Source organism: Camellia sinensis, chromosome 4 (assembly GCF_055761805.1).
Source record: "Camellia sinensis isolate YWXY chromosome 4, ASM5576180v1, whole genome shotgun sequence".
Classification (NCBI taxonomy): domain Eukaryota; kingdom Viridiplantae; phylum Streptophyta; class Magnoliopsida; order Ericales; family Theaceae; genus Camellia; species Camellia sinensis.
In genome coordinates, this window is record NC_138964.1 from 96,363,557 (window position 1) to 96,380,192 (window position 16,636).

Sequence of the window (16,636 nt, forward strand, 5' to 3'; positions counted from 1 at the left end):
AAAAGAGGCGAAAAAGATAATCAAAATATGTCAAACACAATAATTTCAAGAATTGCATGAATCTTAAAAAGTGAATAAAATCATGAATCAATTGTGAATCATGCGATTCACCACAAATACACTTCCAAAAGAAATTCACCCCTAGCTTCGTATCGATTTTGCATGAATTGTAAATCAAATCGTGAATCGTAAGATTATGATAATAGAGAATCAAATCAACCCCACTCTAAAGATCGATCTACAACTCTAAAACAAATTAAATAAGAAATGAAATGATCCGAAACAAAAGGGCTAGGGTTTCAACAGATCTGAAACAAGGAAGCTTATTAAACAAAACGAACAAGAAAATCTGAACCGAAGAATAAATGGACAATTTATACAAAAAATAAGTTCCAAAAACCCTAAAAGGAATGAGCTTACAGGTCAGCGGTCATTTGGACGAAAAAAGCTTACCGATCAAAGAAGTTCTTTAGTCAATCAAGCAATGATTTCTAACCTTCTATAGCGAAAGGAGTTCTCTTGAGTTGGCAGTGCTAGGATTCCATCCATTCTATGTATTTACTAGCTTTTGTACTTATATGAATGGTGGAGATTAGTTTAATGGAATACAAAATGAATGGCCAAGATTACTTTTGATAAAATATTTATATATATACATACACATGTCATGAATGGGTTAGGGTTGGATTCGTTTTAATGAGGTGAACCGTTATTATAAACAGATTAATTGTGTCCACTTTGGGCTACATGGGTTCAGCTCGAATACAACCTGTTTAATAGTGGTGTCAAAGGGAAATGTCATATACATGTTCGTGTCGGAAAATGGTCAACCCTCACCCACTAACTTCGTGTACAGTTCAAATCGTGTTATTATGATGGCCTCACCACGTATAATATTTTATATTTAATTGATTAAGGTGATTTGGATTTGGTATTATTCTGATTTAATTATGAAATTGATGAGTTAAATTAGTTTAATTTCGAGTGTTGGACCATATAGGAGTTTAATTAAATATTCGATGTAGTGTTGATTCAGTTTAGTGAAATTAAGATTTGATTAATTTGGTCCAAATTGGAATTAATGAAGCTAATATGATCATGAGGAATAGTAATTGTAATTATTATGAACTAAATTTGCTTATGAGGTATTCGATTTGAATATGTAATTTATTGATGGAGATTTTGAATTTGATTTGAAATTGAAGGCCTTAATGAATTGAGGGACCAAAAATGATGATGGATATAAGTTTAATTTGATATTTGGAATATTTTGGGAGTTTGGCTAAAAATCTGATTCAGATTTATAAGAGATTAATAAAATTAATGAGCCATAATAGAAGGCAATTAGGCTAATTAAATTATATGTGTGACGACCAAGGGTGTCACTAGTCCCGCTATCCCTTGCCTAACCTTAGATTTACCCTAATAGACTGTCGGGTTAATTTGGAGCTTTGTTGAGTGTTTGGGGTTTGTGTTATCCGAAGGGTTTATCTTAATGTAATTCCTATTCTCATTCTTAATCGATGTTGGAGTTTCTTTCTTTCGGGAAGTGCGGGGTCAGGTCCGAAGTGCCCGGGAAATGAGTCAGAAAATTCTGGGCTACTGGGCCAGGGCCGCACGTGCAAGTGCGGGAAAAAGGGAGTTTAGTGGGTTGCATTATGCTTAAAATGCACAAGCGGGGTGAGGTGTGGGAGAGGGGCACCGCACGTGTGGGGATAAGGGCCGCACGTGCAGAGGAGGCGCTTCGTACGTGCGGGGAGGTGCACGGCACATGCGGCAAACGGGCCAGTCCGAACCTCCATCTTTATTCCTCTTTTTGGTCGAATTGTATCTCATTTTTAGGCTTTTCTATCACACTCTAAACCCTATTTTCTCCTTCTTCTCTCTAGAAACTCTCACCAAAACACTAAAACTCCTTGATTTTTCCATCTCATGGGTCAAGATTCACCATCATCACCATCATCACCATCATCTCTCCCTCTCAAGGTTTGGAGATCAAAAACTAGGGCTCCTTTGGTGTAGTGGGAGTTAAAGAGTTTTCCATCTTGAAGTTAGGGTTCCATCTCCATTCTTCATCAAACATTGAAGTAGGGTTTTCTTGAGTTATATATACATGTTGTGCCATATAAATGTTGATTTATGAGTTTTCTAGTGGTTCTCATGTTGGATTTCTATTTTGAGCAAAAATGTAGGGAGTTTTAAAGGTGGGTTTTAAATCTCAACCCTATGTTAATCCTAGGGGGTTTTCCTTTTCATTAAACATAAAAAGGATGTTTTTGGTGGGATTTCACTAAGAAAATGGGGAAAATGTTGGTTTGATGAAAACCCTAGAATTTTGGGGATTTTTGGAAAACATGGAAATGTCCATGGAATTCCTTCTTTTCTTTTGTTAAAAAGATGAATGTGTGTAGATTCCATAATGTAGTTGCAAAGATGGGAAGCTTTTGACGTATGGAAATGGAGAACTCATTTTAGAAATTATTGTTAAATATTTGATGATATATGGTTGCGAGATAACAAATTGTTGTGCGCTTTGATATTTTGAGAATTATAACCATGGGAAATTAGTGTTTGAAAAACACTACTGGTGGTCTTGAAGAGACTAGATTGTTAAGAATTGTGAATGTAAAATTGTAACTATGTGTTGATGATGCATGGTCTTCTTGTGAATGAACAATGAAGAAAGGAAATGGGAATTGTGATTGTTGACATTATTGTGGAGACATTTGGAATTGGAGAAGTGTTATGAGATATGGAAAGATCATGGCATTGCATATTCATTCAACTATTATTTTGTATTGTAAATTTCGATTGAAGGCATTTATTTCATGAAAGAAAATGATGTTGTAATAAGAACTATGGAAATGTGGCATGGGGTAAATACGTCGTAAGTCCGGATAGGGGGTGTAGTTAATCTTCATAAGTTGGCCTGAGTGTCCATGGTGAAAGACCAGAAAATCACGCGGATAGGTGTCGAGCCTTCTGGTTAATACCGGTAAAAATGATAATTTGGTAGTACTTGTAGAGTCTACTTGCAGACACCAACCTAGGGATTACCAGTGTCGTATTTACCGCCCCTATTGATCTAAATTGGAAGTTTTGAAGTGTGTTGAGATTGCAAACTCTAATTGAAAGGTGGTAATCTTTAAGAAGAACATGAAATGAAATTTCTTTAAGGAACATGGCATGCATGGACAATTACATTTTTATTGTGAATTTTGCATAACTGTATATACTTTGTAAGAATTCTCTACTGGGCTTTATGCTCACCCCTATGGGACTTTGGTGCAGGTAAGGATGCGGTGATTCCGCCGAACTAAGGGTGTGGATATGTTTGGGTGAAGAGTAGTTTTGCTCTTACTTCTGTTGTGATATTTTTGTAGGCCAAGGGCTAATGTGTATGGGTTCGAGAGACCATTTTGTGTAACCGGGCTATTGCCTTGGAAGATGTAAGCCCTTAAGGGCATTTTATTGTTTTGAGACTAGATGTTTCACATGTTGTAGATTCATGTGTTCTTTTGTCTTTGAATGTATATCCGCATGTGAAGCTTTTGTATAAACTCATCCATTAACTGTGTAAAGATGGAAGGATCATTGTCATCATTTTACTGAATGTTAATTGTTGTGGGTAGTTCATGTTGAATTATTTCGGGGCGTTACAATATGGGTGTGGGTGTGGGTGTGCTGAGAAATTTTTGTGTGTCCTAAGAAATCTGTGTTTGTGTGTGTGTATAATAAGGAATGTGCTGGAACCTTTGTAAGTGTGTGTGTGTGAGTGTGTGTGCACGTGTTCCATTGTCAAAGAAGTGTGATGTTGTGTGTAAGATTGAAGGAGCCAAGTGAACTAAATATACATTTATGAGCTAGAAATGGAGGGTAAAAAGAGAGAGAGAGAGAGAGAGATTGAAAAAAAAGAAAAAGAAGACGAGCTCAAGTCTTGTGTTAAGAATTAGGAAAAAGGCTCAAAAAATTCAACCATTGAAGATGGTAGGTGTCACAACCCCATTCCACCCCTGGTAGAATGGTGTCATGATGGCCAGTAATTTCAAGATTACCAAAGGCCAACTTACAAAGTTTCACACAATCAGAGTACACATATGGGGCTTACATGTGCGAAAGCAATAAATTTAAATCTAAGTAGTCCATAAGAGCTGTGCATAGATCTAATGAAATGACATACATCTCAACCTGGTTTCACAACTTGAATACAAAACAACATAAAGTACATATTACATATTGATCAAAAGGCTTCTCAAGCCGAAATATACAAAGACATGAATTACAACTAAAAAGCATAATCTTCAAGATGCTAGCAAAACATGAATCAAAACATCTTCCAAACAAAGCTTAGGCAACATCACCTTCTTGCTCATCACCTACATATATATATATATATATAAAGGGGAGGGTGAGCTTGGATACTCGGTGAATGATATAAGTAATAAAGGTTTAAATGAATGATATCCGAGATCTTTATCAAAACAGTACATATCATAGCTTGTACAAAATCAAGGGATGAACCAAGTTCATCTATCAAAGTCTTTCAAAGCTTCAAGGGATGCTTACTAGCATCAACATAATACAAGGAATGACATTCCTGACAAAACAAGGGAATAATCGACCCAGAATCGATTAGACAAACCCACCCATACAAGACCGTCGGTGCCAAGAGAGATATCTCAAACAAGGGTACTAGTTGCATTATAGTCCCCTAGCACTAAAGACTTTCCAAGAATATCATCAAAACAAAGGTAATACTTGATACGAAAGATAATGGATAATTATTCATACTTTATCAAATATTTTTCCAAAACAAAACAAAGCAAAGCTTTTATCAAAACATTATAACATAGCTTTATTAGAAATACCACTCACAATAGTTCTTCAGATGTAGGGATTAAGGCAAGAATCCAAGACCTATAATCATATAGCAAAGTCTACTGAATGCATTTCAAGAAGACAAGAAGGAATGCTCAAAGATGGTTGTGCGATGCATTCTTAAAACAAGCTTCACATGAATGAAAATGATCCCGGCATTTCTTTCCAAAACCAAGTCAAGACAAAGCAAAACATGTGCTGGGAGTCAAAACACTATTTTTCTTCTAAGGAAAACATGCTAGGTACCAACCAGGTCTCAAAATGGATACACAAAGACGATCTAGGCCAAAATGGCCTAGCGGGGTGAACTCAGGAAGTCTTGGCCGAGGTGTGGTCTCCTAGGCCTAGGTGTGCAGCTACCTGCTAAGATACTACAAGATGCCGGCAAGGGTGTACCATGGTCGGCCTAGGTGTGTGGTGGTCGGCTTAGGTGTGCATGCAAGATAGGCTAAGGTGCAAGTGATCATGCAAGGTAAGCCAAGGTGAGATACGATGCTTGGCCTAGGTGTGAGGTCTAGGCAAGAATGGGTCTCAATGACCACACTTAGGCAAATGAAGTCTGGAAATCTGGGTTTCCTCTTAAAAAACATGAAGAACATGAAGAACATGAATGTTAAAATCATAACTTCTTATTCAAAATCTGAGATTTCATGTTATGAGTTCAAAAACATGGACCTGGGTACCCATATTTGAAGATTTCATGAAAGCAAACACAAAAACATAGGACTTGGTATAAACTTTCGGAGCAAAACATGGTTTTCTTTCAAGAACACAAGAACATCACTTTCTCTCTCTAAAACAAACTTTAAATCAATGCATGGCTCATGAATCATGCTAGATCATGCAATGTGATCATATCAATGTAAAGAACAACAAGAGTAGATCAAGAATCTAACCTCAAAACACGAATCAAATGTTTCAAACTCTAAGGATCAAGCTTGGAAATCTAGTTCTCTCTCAAGAACTCCTTCTCCTTCCTAGAGCTTCTCTCTCTACAAGGCAAAGATATGGAAAAATGATATGGGTTCCTTACTGCTAGCTGGCTAATACCCACTGTTGGGACACATGGCATCATCTGATTAGCTCTCCTCAAAAAAGGTGCCAGAGTGAAAAGACAAGAGTCTGACAAAGTGTGTACAACAAGCAAGATGGAATGGGCACTCTGACAAGGCAATGATCCCGGATCAAGAAATAGGCTTCGGACAAGAAGGTTTCAATGATATCAGCTAGGAAGTATAACACTTGACCTAGGTGTGCCACACCTTGGCCTAGATGTGCCACACCTTGACCTAGGCCATACCAGTCCCGGAATAAAAGGTTGCTAGCTTCAAGGATCAAGGATCTAGAATGCCTAGATGATAACATCTCGGCCCAGATAATACACATCTCAACCTAGGTGATGCACACCTCGGCCTAGATGATGACATCTCGGCCAATATGCCAGGGTGAAGGTGGAGGTCAACCAAAGTGGTTCCAAGATGGTCCTAGGTGTTGGCGCTCAACAGCCTAGGTGTGAGGGTTCAAAGGTGTTACCTAGGCTTGAGACAACAAGGATAGATGACATAGGCTTAACACACCAAGCAAGGAACAAAGCATGCATATAACACTTAGGCAAAACATGATAGCATCAAAACAAAACAGGAACCTTTACATAGGCAAAACGAATCAAAGTCTAAAGATGTAAGCTTAACAAGGCAAAATCATGTAAACGCTCATGAATATGACTAAGACAAGATGAGGGTTGTTATAGTCAGTAAGTATTTTAAGCTTGATTTTTTTGTAGATTCATTATCTAACAACTAACTTCAAGAAAAGTATGGGTTTAATTTCATGAAAATAGAAAGAAACTAGGAAAAGAATAAAGAAAATGGAATTAAGTTTAAGAACAAGAAAATTGATTTAGAATTCATCTTTTGAGAATAATTTTAGTTATCTTTGATGAATTTGAGTTCTAGTTTTACGTGCATTATTGTTTTCCAAGGGTTTGATACTTAAACTTTATATAATTAGAAGAAATTAGCAAGAAGATGAAGAAATGGAATTAGGTTCAAATATATACAAGTTAATTTGGAAATTAACCATTTTGGGTTGGAATCTCTTTGTTTTGCATGAAATTGAGTTTAAATTGCACAATCATCATGAATTTTTAAGAGTTTTAAAAGTTTAATTCATGTTTTAGAATTTATGAGTTTGAAAATTGGGTTTAATATGAAGAAAATTAGTTTGGATAAATCAAGAAATTAATTATGATTTAAAATTTGACTGTCAATAATTGACTTGATTTTGATTTGAATTTCATGCTTGCAAATATTTCTCTAAGAGCTTGAAGCTTTAATTTTATGTTTTGCAAGAAAGGAAGAAAAGTATTGAAATCATTAAATTCATTGAGATTTGGGCTAAGAATTAGAAATAACCTTATATACACCTTATATACATGTTTTTGGGAGTGTTTTTGTACATTGGAACATGTCATATATGAAATTTGGAACTTTGAATGTGTGTTTGAAGCTCAAACAGAATTCTGAAAATTCTAGAAATTAGACAGACCACTCGAGCGACCAATGTTGCGTTCGAGCGCACATTACGAGCATTCAGTACTTTTGCAGACTGAGGGGTTCGCTCGAGCGACCAATGTTGCGCTCGCGCGAAGAGCCCTATTTCAAAAAATTTTGAAAAGCTATTTCGTGTTCCGATTTCCATTCTCTTTTATTTCTTAGCACTCTTAGGCATATATTGAGCTTTATAAATGAATTAAAAGAGTAAGAAAGAAACCTAAGAGAATTAAACAAGTTAAGAATGGAATGAATTGTATTCTGACCCGATTTCTATGTGTATTATGAATTGTGTAGGGTCAACTACAAGGGTGAACCAGGCATTTGAACACTGTCAGTAATACTTTAGTAAAGATATGTTTATATATGCTATTTTTAAATACTGCTCACGTGTAAGTTTTCTGAACTTGTGATTTTACATTACGAATATGAATTCTGTTGTTTGAATCACAAATGAATTTATGAATGTTTGTCAAGTATGAGTTGTACAAATGGGCCTGAGTTCATCTGTTATGTGTGTCAAGGACACAAAATGGGCCCAAGGCTGTTTGATATGAATGAATTGGGCCCGAGGCCATTTGAATAGGAATGTGATGGGCCAGAGGCCGTTTGAATATTTATATGATCATGATCACGAATATGAAATGCGCATAAATATGGATATGAAAATGATGGGCCAAAGGTCATTTGATATGTTGGGCCAGAGGCTGTTTGATATGTTAGGCCAAAGGCCATTTGAATATTATGATAGGCCAAAGGCCGTTTGAATATGAATGTGATGGGCCAAATATGAATGTGATGGGCCAAAGACCGTTTGAATATGAATGTGATGGGCCAAAGGCCGCTTGAATATTATGATCGGCCAAAGGCCGTTTGAATATTATGATGGGCCAAAGGCCGTTTGAATATGAATGTGATGGGCCAAAGGCCGCTTGAATATTATGATCGGCCAAAGGCCGTTTGAATATTATGATGGGCCAAAGGCCGTTTGAATATGAATATGATGGGCCAAAGGTCGTTGGAATAAAAAGGTGTTCATGAATATGAATATGAGTATACGCCTAGATGTGACTATAGAAATAATGGACCTGAAGTCGTTCTAATTTGATTTACATGTAATATGTATTAATGCGATTTACTTAATTAAGAATCTCATTCATACAGCATCTTTACTTTGGTATTATTATTGGGCGTTAGTTCACTCTTTATATATATATATATATATATGTAGGTGAGCAATTGGAGGATCAACATTAGAGTTTGCCTCGGAGTCTACCTATTTGTCAAGCCACTCAAGATGTACCTCTGTGAAGAGGCTTTATTTTTTTTTTTCAGGCTTGAGTTGGTCTTTCTATTTTGTTCAAAGTCCTTCATGAAGTGTATGAGATATGTTATAAAATATGTCTTCGTACATGTATATATAAGTGTGTTAAAAGTGTTTTAATTATTATAGTTGATCATGTACACACAACTCAATGGCAATTATTATTTTTGTTTTGCTTCTGCTTCAGGCCCCAATTACACTTCAATATTTTGAGTTTTGTCTTTGAGGCCATAGATAATCTTTGGATTACTGGCCGGTTACGACACTAAACCTTTAGGGGCGGGTTTGGGTCGTGATAGTTATCGTGTCAAGTCAAGAATTCCCACCCCTAATTCCTATACACTTTTACATATTTCTATGTGCTTTCTCACATATGTGAATACATTTTTTACACACATACCAATATTAAGGGTTGATTTGGGAAGTAGCTTATTTAATTGGCTTTTTGACTTTTTACAAAAAGACATGCAGAAAAATACAGAGAAGAGTCGACTTTTTTGTAATGACTTTTTGGCTATTTTAGGGTGTTCCCAAAACAGCCCTAACTACAATCCAATGGGCAATTGTTAGTATTTCCCTATAGAGAAAAGCTTAATATATGCACAATAACTCAAATTAAACTACTTCAGACCTTAGACAGAGTTCTTTCTAGTTACAACACAAAGAGTTGTCAATTGGTAGCCTACTGTATCATCTATCAAATCAAAATTGTTTTGTAGCATGTCATAAAACAAATCTCAAAGAACTTGGATAATAAGAAAAAACATTTATTAGATGAGAAACCAAATTCCCAAACATACCATAAATATGACACTCAAATCTCATTTATTTAAAGAAATCGAAAAGTACAATAAAAGTTCATTTTCCAAAACTATTTGGAGGGCATATGTGTGTGCATATATGCATGTGCTAGTGTGTGTAGCTAGAAGAGCTTCACTCGTCTTTAATGATTATAGCACATATTATCCCTGATGGATTCTCATATCAATATGAGTCAATTTCTATCGATAAAGAAATTTCATGAAGAAAATAAAACATGTTCCTTCTAAGATTGTAAATTTCTATCGACACAGGAAACTTGTATCAATGAGTTTAGTACTTGGAACAAGAAGGGGACATGGTACATCAAATGCTCTAAGATGAAATAAAGTAAATGCAAACATATTTCCTTAAATTCATTTTGTTCTTCAAATAGAAGCAAAGTCCATAAGGTTCATCGATCACAATAGGTCTTCTTTGCAAATGCAATCCATTATTCTAGACTATAATTGCATGAGTATCTTGTAAAATGATTGCATGGAAAAAATACAATTTAACTGTAACTTAGAAAGAATATGAATTACTAATAGCATTATAGTCTAGAAGTTTGGAAGTATTAAAGCAAAAGCATCGCACACAAAGTCTAACTTATACGTAACTTTAATCATTTGATTCTGGAAGAGTTTAAAATGAACTTGAATTTTTTTTAACTTATTTCTCGGCCAATAAACACCAATGCAAGATCCAAGAATTGTAGATGATCCTCACCCAAAAAACTCTTTCAACAAAGTAACGCACAAATTATCTTCTCTTTTTTTTAGCATAAATTTTGTGCGACCTTTATAATTTCACGTGCTAGTGAAAAGCTGCATTATGATGTACGTTTGTAACAATAACCAACGAAACCCATGGCTAGCGAATGATTGGTTGGGACCTACTTATACTATTGTTGTTGTCACGCCCCAATTTTAATTACTCGGAAACATTACCAAAGCCTTAAAATTAGGTCCATTTTTTTGTTTTTTTTTTTAAACATCCATTACCCTTGAGTAATAGAAATACAATGATACATGTTTTCTCTCTCTCAATGAACATTACAATGATAACAATACATGCCAATCTCCTGCTGTGAAGCTGCAAATGAATAAAATACAAATACATGATCCATCACATCTACAATGAAATTACATATAAAAGACGCATGGACTTCTTAACTCTTCAATCAAAGAATCCAAACTTTCTTCCTGTAAAAAGATAAAACAACAAGGGGTGAACACTAATGCCCAGTAGGAATCTTATAGTTATAAATCAATAACTAACACAGATAGAAATGATCATGCATGCAGGGTGATACCATATAGTAGGGTGACATCTTCTAATTTCAAAATATCATAAGTAAAGTACTTTTTTCTCAAAACTATTTAAACGCTTTTAAGAAAAACCTCCGGCCATTAAAAATCATCTCTTAACTTTAGAAAACCACAGATCCTTGTGAAACAAACATGTTTAAGAAACAACATCATTTAAAAATTTATTAACCAATTCCCAAAATATTCCCCATTTCATTTCTATTTTTCCCTTATACTATTTCTAATCACTATAACTCCATAATGTCAAGATCCAATTTCCTTTATGTTCAAAAAGAGACAATCCTCATACACTCAACTCCAACTTGCCCAACAATTACCTTACATTAATGTTTGCATTACCAAATAGAATACAAGCATAACACAAGAATAACAATCCCTTTGCCGTTTGGTAACACTTACGTTTTTAGTTTTCTATTTATATTTACAAAAATTTTAAAAAACTCAAATAAAAACTTGTTTAGTAAAATTTTTGATTTATAAATCAGTGGTCTCAGTTTATAAATTTGGCCAAAAAATGAAAACACAAAAAATGTGTTTCCGTTTTGAGTTTTGAGTTTTTTTTTTTTTTTACCACCCAACACTAGCCACCACCCACCACCATTTTCCACCACCGTCTTCCGTCACCACCACTCACCACTCACTTGCCATCACCACCCACCACCCGCCACCACCAGCCACCTGCCACCCACTCGCCACCACCACCCACCCACCCCTCGCCGCCACCACCGCCGCCGCCGCCGCCACCACCCACCTGCCACCCACCTGCCATCCACCCGCCACCACCCACCACCCGCCACTACCATCCACCGCCTGCCACCACCACCCGCCACCTACTTGCCACCACCACTCACCACCCACCTACCACCACCATCCACCACCAGCCACCCACCACCACCACCACCAGCCACTTGCCACCCACCACTTCTACCTCCACTCACCTGCCACTACCACCCACCACCACTACCACCACCACCCACTGGCTACCACCTATCACCCGTCACCGTCACCCACCCACCTACCACCACCACTACCTACCACCTACCCGCCACCACCCACCACCACCCACCACCCGCCACCACCACCACCACTTACTCGCTACCACCCATCACTCGCCACCGTCACCCACCCACCCACCCACCATCACCACCCACCACCCACCCGCCACCAACCACTACCACCCGTCATCCGCCACCCACCTGCCACCACCAGCCGCCACCACCACCACCCACTCGCTACCACCCACCACCCGCCACCTACCCCCAACCACCACCCACCCGCCACCGCCCACTACCACCCATCACCACCCGTCATCCGCCACCCACCTGCCGCCACCACCCGCCACCGTCACCCACGCACCTACCACCACGACCACCCACCCGCCACCACCCGCCACCACCAGCTACCCACCACCCACCGTCACCACTTTCTACCACCGTCTTCCGCCGCCACTTGCCACCACTTGCCATTTCTCACTTTTTTTTATATTTTAAAAAAAATTTAAACATTTTGTCAATTACCAAACGCATTTGTAGTTTATGTTTTTCTAAAAATAAACAAAAAATAAACAAAAACCAATTTATAAAATTTTTGTAAATGTAAACTGAAAACATAAACGTTACCAAACACACCCTTTTTAATTCAATTTCTCTATTGTTTACAAAACAAAACCCATAATCTTCCATTATAATCACAAACAATCCATTGAGTGTATCAACACCAATCCCTAATCCAATCACCATTTCATTTTCCATTCTTTCAATTAATTTCAAATCAAACACCGGATCTAATAACAAGTCATCTCCATGAGTCCCACGCTTTACCAGTCACAAGCCGGAAGGAATGCGAAACTTTACGCTTTACTGGTCACAAGCCAGAAGGAACGCGAAACCTCACGCTTTACCAGTCACAAGCCGGAAGGAGCGCAGAACCTCAACATACCACATGCTTTACTGGGCGCTACTCCGGAAGGAAGGCAGAACCTATCTCAAGCACCACGCTTTTTCGGCTCAAAATACGACGGGAAACGGACCCCAAGATAACATCATAATCCATCATTACAATTAGTGGCAATGCCAACACATCTTCCATTATTTCCGTAACACATTAATTCAATGTACATCCACCATATATTAAAATTTCATTCACATAACAAGTACAAATATGTTCCATGACCTTCTTCATTATCAATTAAATCATTCATTGTTTTGTCACACAAAAATATAACAACACATCCATAGAAGCACAGATTCATCTTTAAAGTGTTCACAATTCTTGGGTTCAAACTATTTCTTTACTTTTCCATATTATTATCAAGTCTTCAAATTCAATTTTTAATACACATTGGTTATCAATTACTATCCACGGTTATAAATTAAATCTCCAACATTTAATTTCTTTGATACAACTCCTTCATATAATATCGTTATATTTCACAATCTCCCATTTATCATTATTCACACTCATCTTAACCTAACATAGACTTGATTTCATAAATTTAATGTTGATTGAAGTATCCTCATTTTCCAAAATAAAACTTCATAACTAGAGTTAAATATAAAGTTGGGCTTTTAGTTTGAGGTATAAAATCACTTTCTAATTACATAATAAAATTCTTAAATCTTCACTTCATCATCTTATCACAAATTCTGTATCATCTTTCAACTCCCCCCGTGGGTACCAACACAACACCACCTAACACAACTCATCTCAAACTCAACATGACCCAACACAACACAACTCAAACTCAACAGACCCAACACAACTCAACTCAACACAATTCAACATGATTCAAACTCAATTCATCATAGTCCAACACAATTCGGTTCAACATTATTCAACACAACTCAACATAATCAACACAACTCAACATGATCAACACTATTCAACATAATTCAAGGTGAACTCTTAAACCTTTATTTCATCATTTCACCCCAAGGCTCATGTCATCCATATCATCAATAAATCATTTCCTCAATTTTCATTTCACATTATAGCATAATTTACAATATCCATAACAAAGGTTCAATCGCTAATTTTTAACATAATTTTCAAACACATCCAAAATCCAATTAAACTTATATATATACAATTCAACCTTTCAATTTCATAATTCTACTTTCAATTTGGGCAAAATCATTCATTATCACCATGAATCAACCTAGGGTTTTCAAGAAAAATCAAGACTTTCAAGAAAAATTAAAACTTCTCTCACTACTTTTAATTCTAATTTTTTCCTTGATTACACACCTAAGGTTCATAATCCACCATATTAACCCAACAATTGAACCCCCAACATTTCAAACCCTAAACCCCCAAATTCCATGATATAACACTATATGTTCAAAAATGGAGATTTTGTATTTGTATTTTCAAAATACCACAAATCTATCTATTAATGCAAGTATTGAAGAAGAACTAAGACCCCTACCTCAAGAATCGAGCAAAAGGGCAAAGCTTTGAGAAAAATCCTTCGCAAATCCGAATTCCAATCAGTAGAAAAATAAGATCTTCAAGCCTCTTCACTTTCTTGTAAGAGATCTTGCCCAAATCTTAGAAGAGTGGAGGGTATTTGGGGTCAAAAACCTAGGGTTTTCGAACCTAGGGTGAGAGGAATGAAGAAGGAAAAGGAAAATGCAAAGAATGAGCTAAAAAATCGCATTTTAAGCTGCTCAATTCGCACAGTCCGCTTGAGCGCCTATTTTCCCGCTCGAGCGGACCTTTTTCCAGCACAAATTCCAAAACTTCAAACGGGCATAACTCTCTCATCCAGACTCCGTTCTAGGTCGTTCTTCTGTCCAAATCGAAGCCCCAGAAATAAGCTTTCCAATGGTTCTTGCCTCACATCCAAATTCAAAGTGTGGAAAAAGAAAAGGGCAAAGGAGTGATGGCTGTTCGTAGGAAAAGTTATCCGAATTAAATTCTCGGTTCACTCTTACTTTACCATCATGCTACCACTTCGATCAATACCCCAAAATAAAATAAGGAGGGTCCAAATACACTAATAAAAATGTCAAGGGCAATCTCACTTTCCAAGCTCAAGCCCGTGGACCAACAAAGCTGTCTGCTCGAGCGACCACTCCTACGCTCGAGGGGGAATTCACAACTCTCATAATTTCGGACCGTCTACAAAAATACTGAGAACCTCTCAAGTCCGCTCAATCGTCAACTCCCCCGCTCGAGCGGAGGGAAAAATTCCGGGTCGTTATAATCTTCCCCCCTTAAGAAATTTCATCTCCGAAATTGCATCCGTTCTAACAAAAATAGCAACAACCTTATACTCACCAATTCTTAACAACTCCTAGTTCACAACAAAGCATGAGAGCACCCATACATATCCACCAAACCTTAACAATTTTCAATTACACCTCACTTCAATTCTAAACCCAAAAATACAAAGTGTTATAGCTGTGATTGTTATGGCTGCTTTTTTCACAACCATTGGTTCTATAGATACAAATTGGGGGGTGGGGAAACTATCTTTTACAAGCACCGCATGCTAGGACCCGATTTCGTAACTAACCTAAATTTAGACATAACTAATGATCAATGAGCATAAACATTTTTTACAAAGGTTTCCATGCACAGGAAGGGGAGGAAAAAAACCACACATTTTTCTCCCGGCACCATCAATGTAGCAGCAACAGACTCCCCATAACTGAACCGCCGACAAAATCAATTTATAAACCTTGTATGAGAAAGGAATTGTGCAATACTGACAATTCATTTCTAGTGTATCATGAATTTGAATAAAACAGCACTAAGACTTCAATTCCCATGAAAATCCAATAGATATCAAAAATAGCATCTCCAAATACAGAATTAAGAGCTACAAATAAATATAAAACTTGGTGCATTATAAATGTATGTACCTTGTATCTGTTGACGAGGTTTTTCCACTTGCATTTACATTGATCAGTGCTTCTCTAATACCCTAACTCCCTCATTCTGGAGGAGACAACCTCCCAAAGAGTCTTGTTCTGCTTAGCAATAGTAAAGTCTCTCTCGAGCTCGATACGAATGGCAATAAAGTCTCGAGTCTCTTGGTGGCTCTGCTGTGGCACTCTCTCATCCCTCCTCGGAAATTCTTCATCGTCTTTGCCAGCTAAGGCGGAGATCACCGCCAAATTGAGTTAGAGAGGAAGAGGCATCATCATTTGAGTTAGCCGACCTAGACCTTCATTCTCCCTTCTTCCACCACCACCACCACCGCCGCCACCGCCGCCGCCGTGCATCATTTTATTGAATTCAGGCGATTGGTTTGTTTCCTTTTATTTATTATTAGGGTTCGTTCAGGCGTTTTGGTCAGAGCAGAGGACTCCAAATCGTGTGGGGTGGGGCTTCCTTTGTCTTTCCTTCTCTAGGAAGAGAAAGAATAAACGGCTAACAAAAATGCTTAAAAATAATAATAAAAAAATTAAAAAGTACTTATATATATATATATATATATATGTCTGCGGGAAATGTAGAAAAACTTGTTTTAATGTAGTGTCACATTTTCTTCACTACGAAAATTCTCATTGGTGCAGGATATGGGTTCTGGGTGTTAGTAGCCTAATTAGAAAGCCCAAGGCTCGTGGGTGACTTGGGCCAGGTCTGACCCCACCTATCCACTAATGGCTTGATTCAGGCTCTAGTATGGCCTAGTATGGTCTTGCTTATAGGTAATTTTTCATATCAGTGTTGAGAGTTTTGCATTGATTAAATTCCTAATACATATAATCTTTTCATCCTAGATAAACAAAATAATTATCATA

The 16,636-nt window shown here is 37.2% G+C and overlaps 1 pseudogene; it reads right to left on the reverse strand.

Annotated features, from left to right (window-relative positions):
• The window catches only part of LOC114298654 (trihelix transcription factor GT-3b-like), a 52,136-nt pseudogene extending 36,019 nt beyond the window's left edge, over positions 1–16,117 (reverse strand).
• Positions 16,118–16,636: the final 519 nt, after the last annotated feature.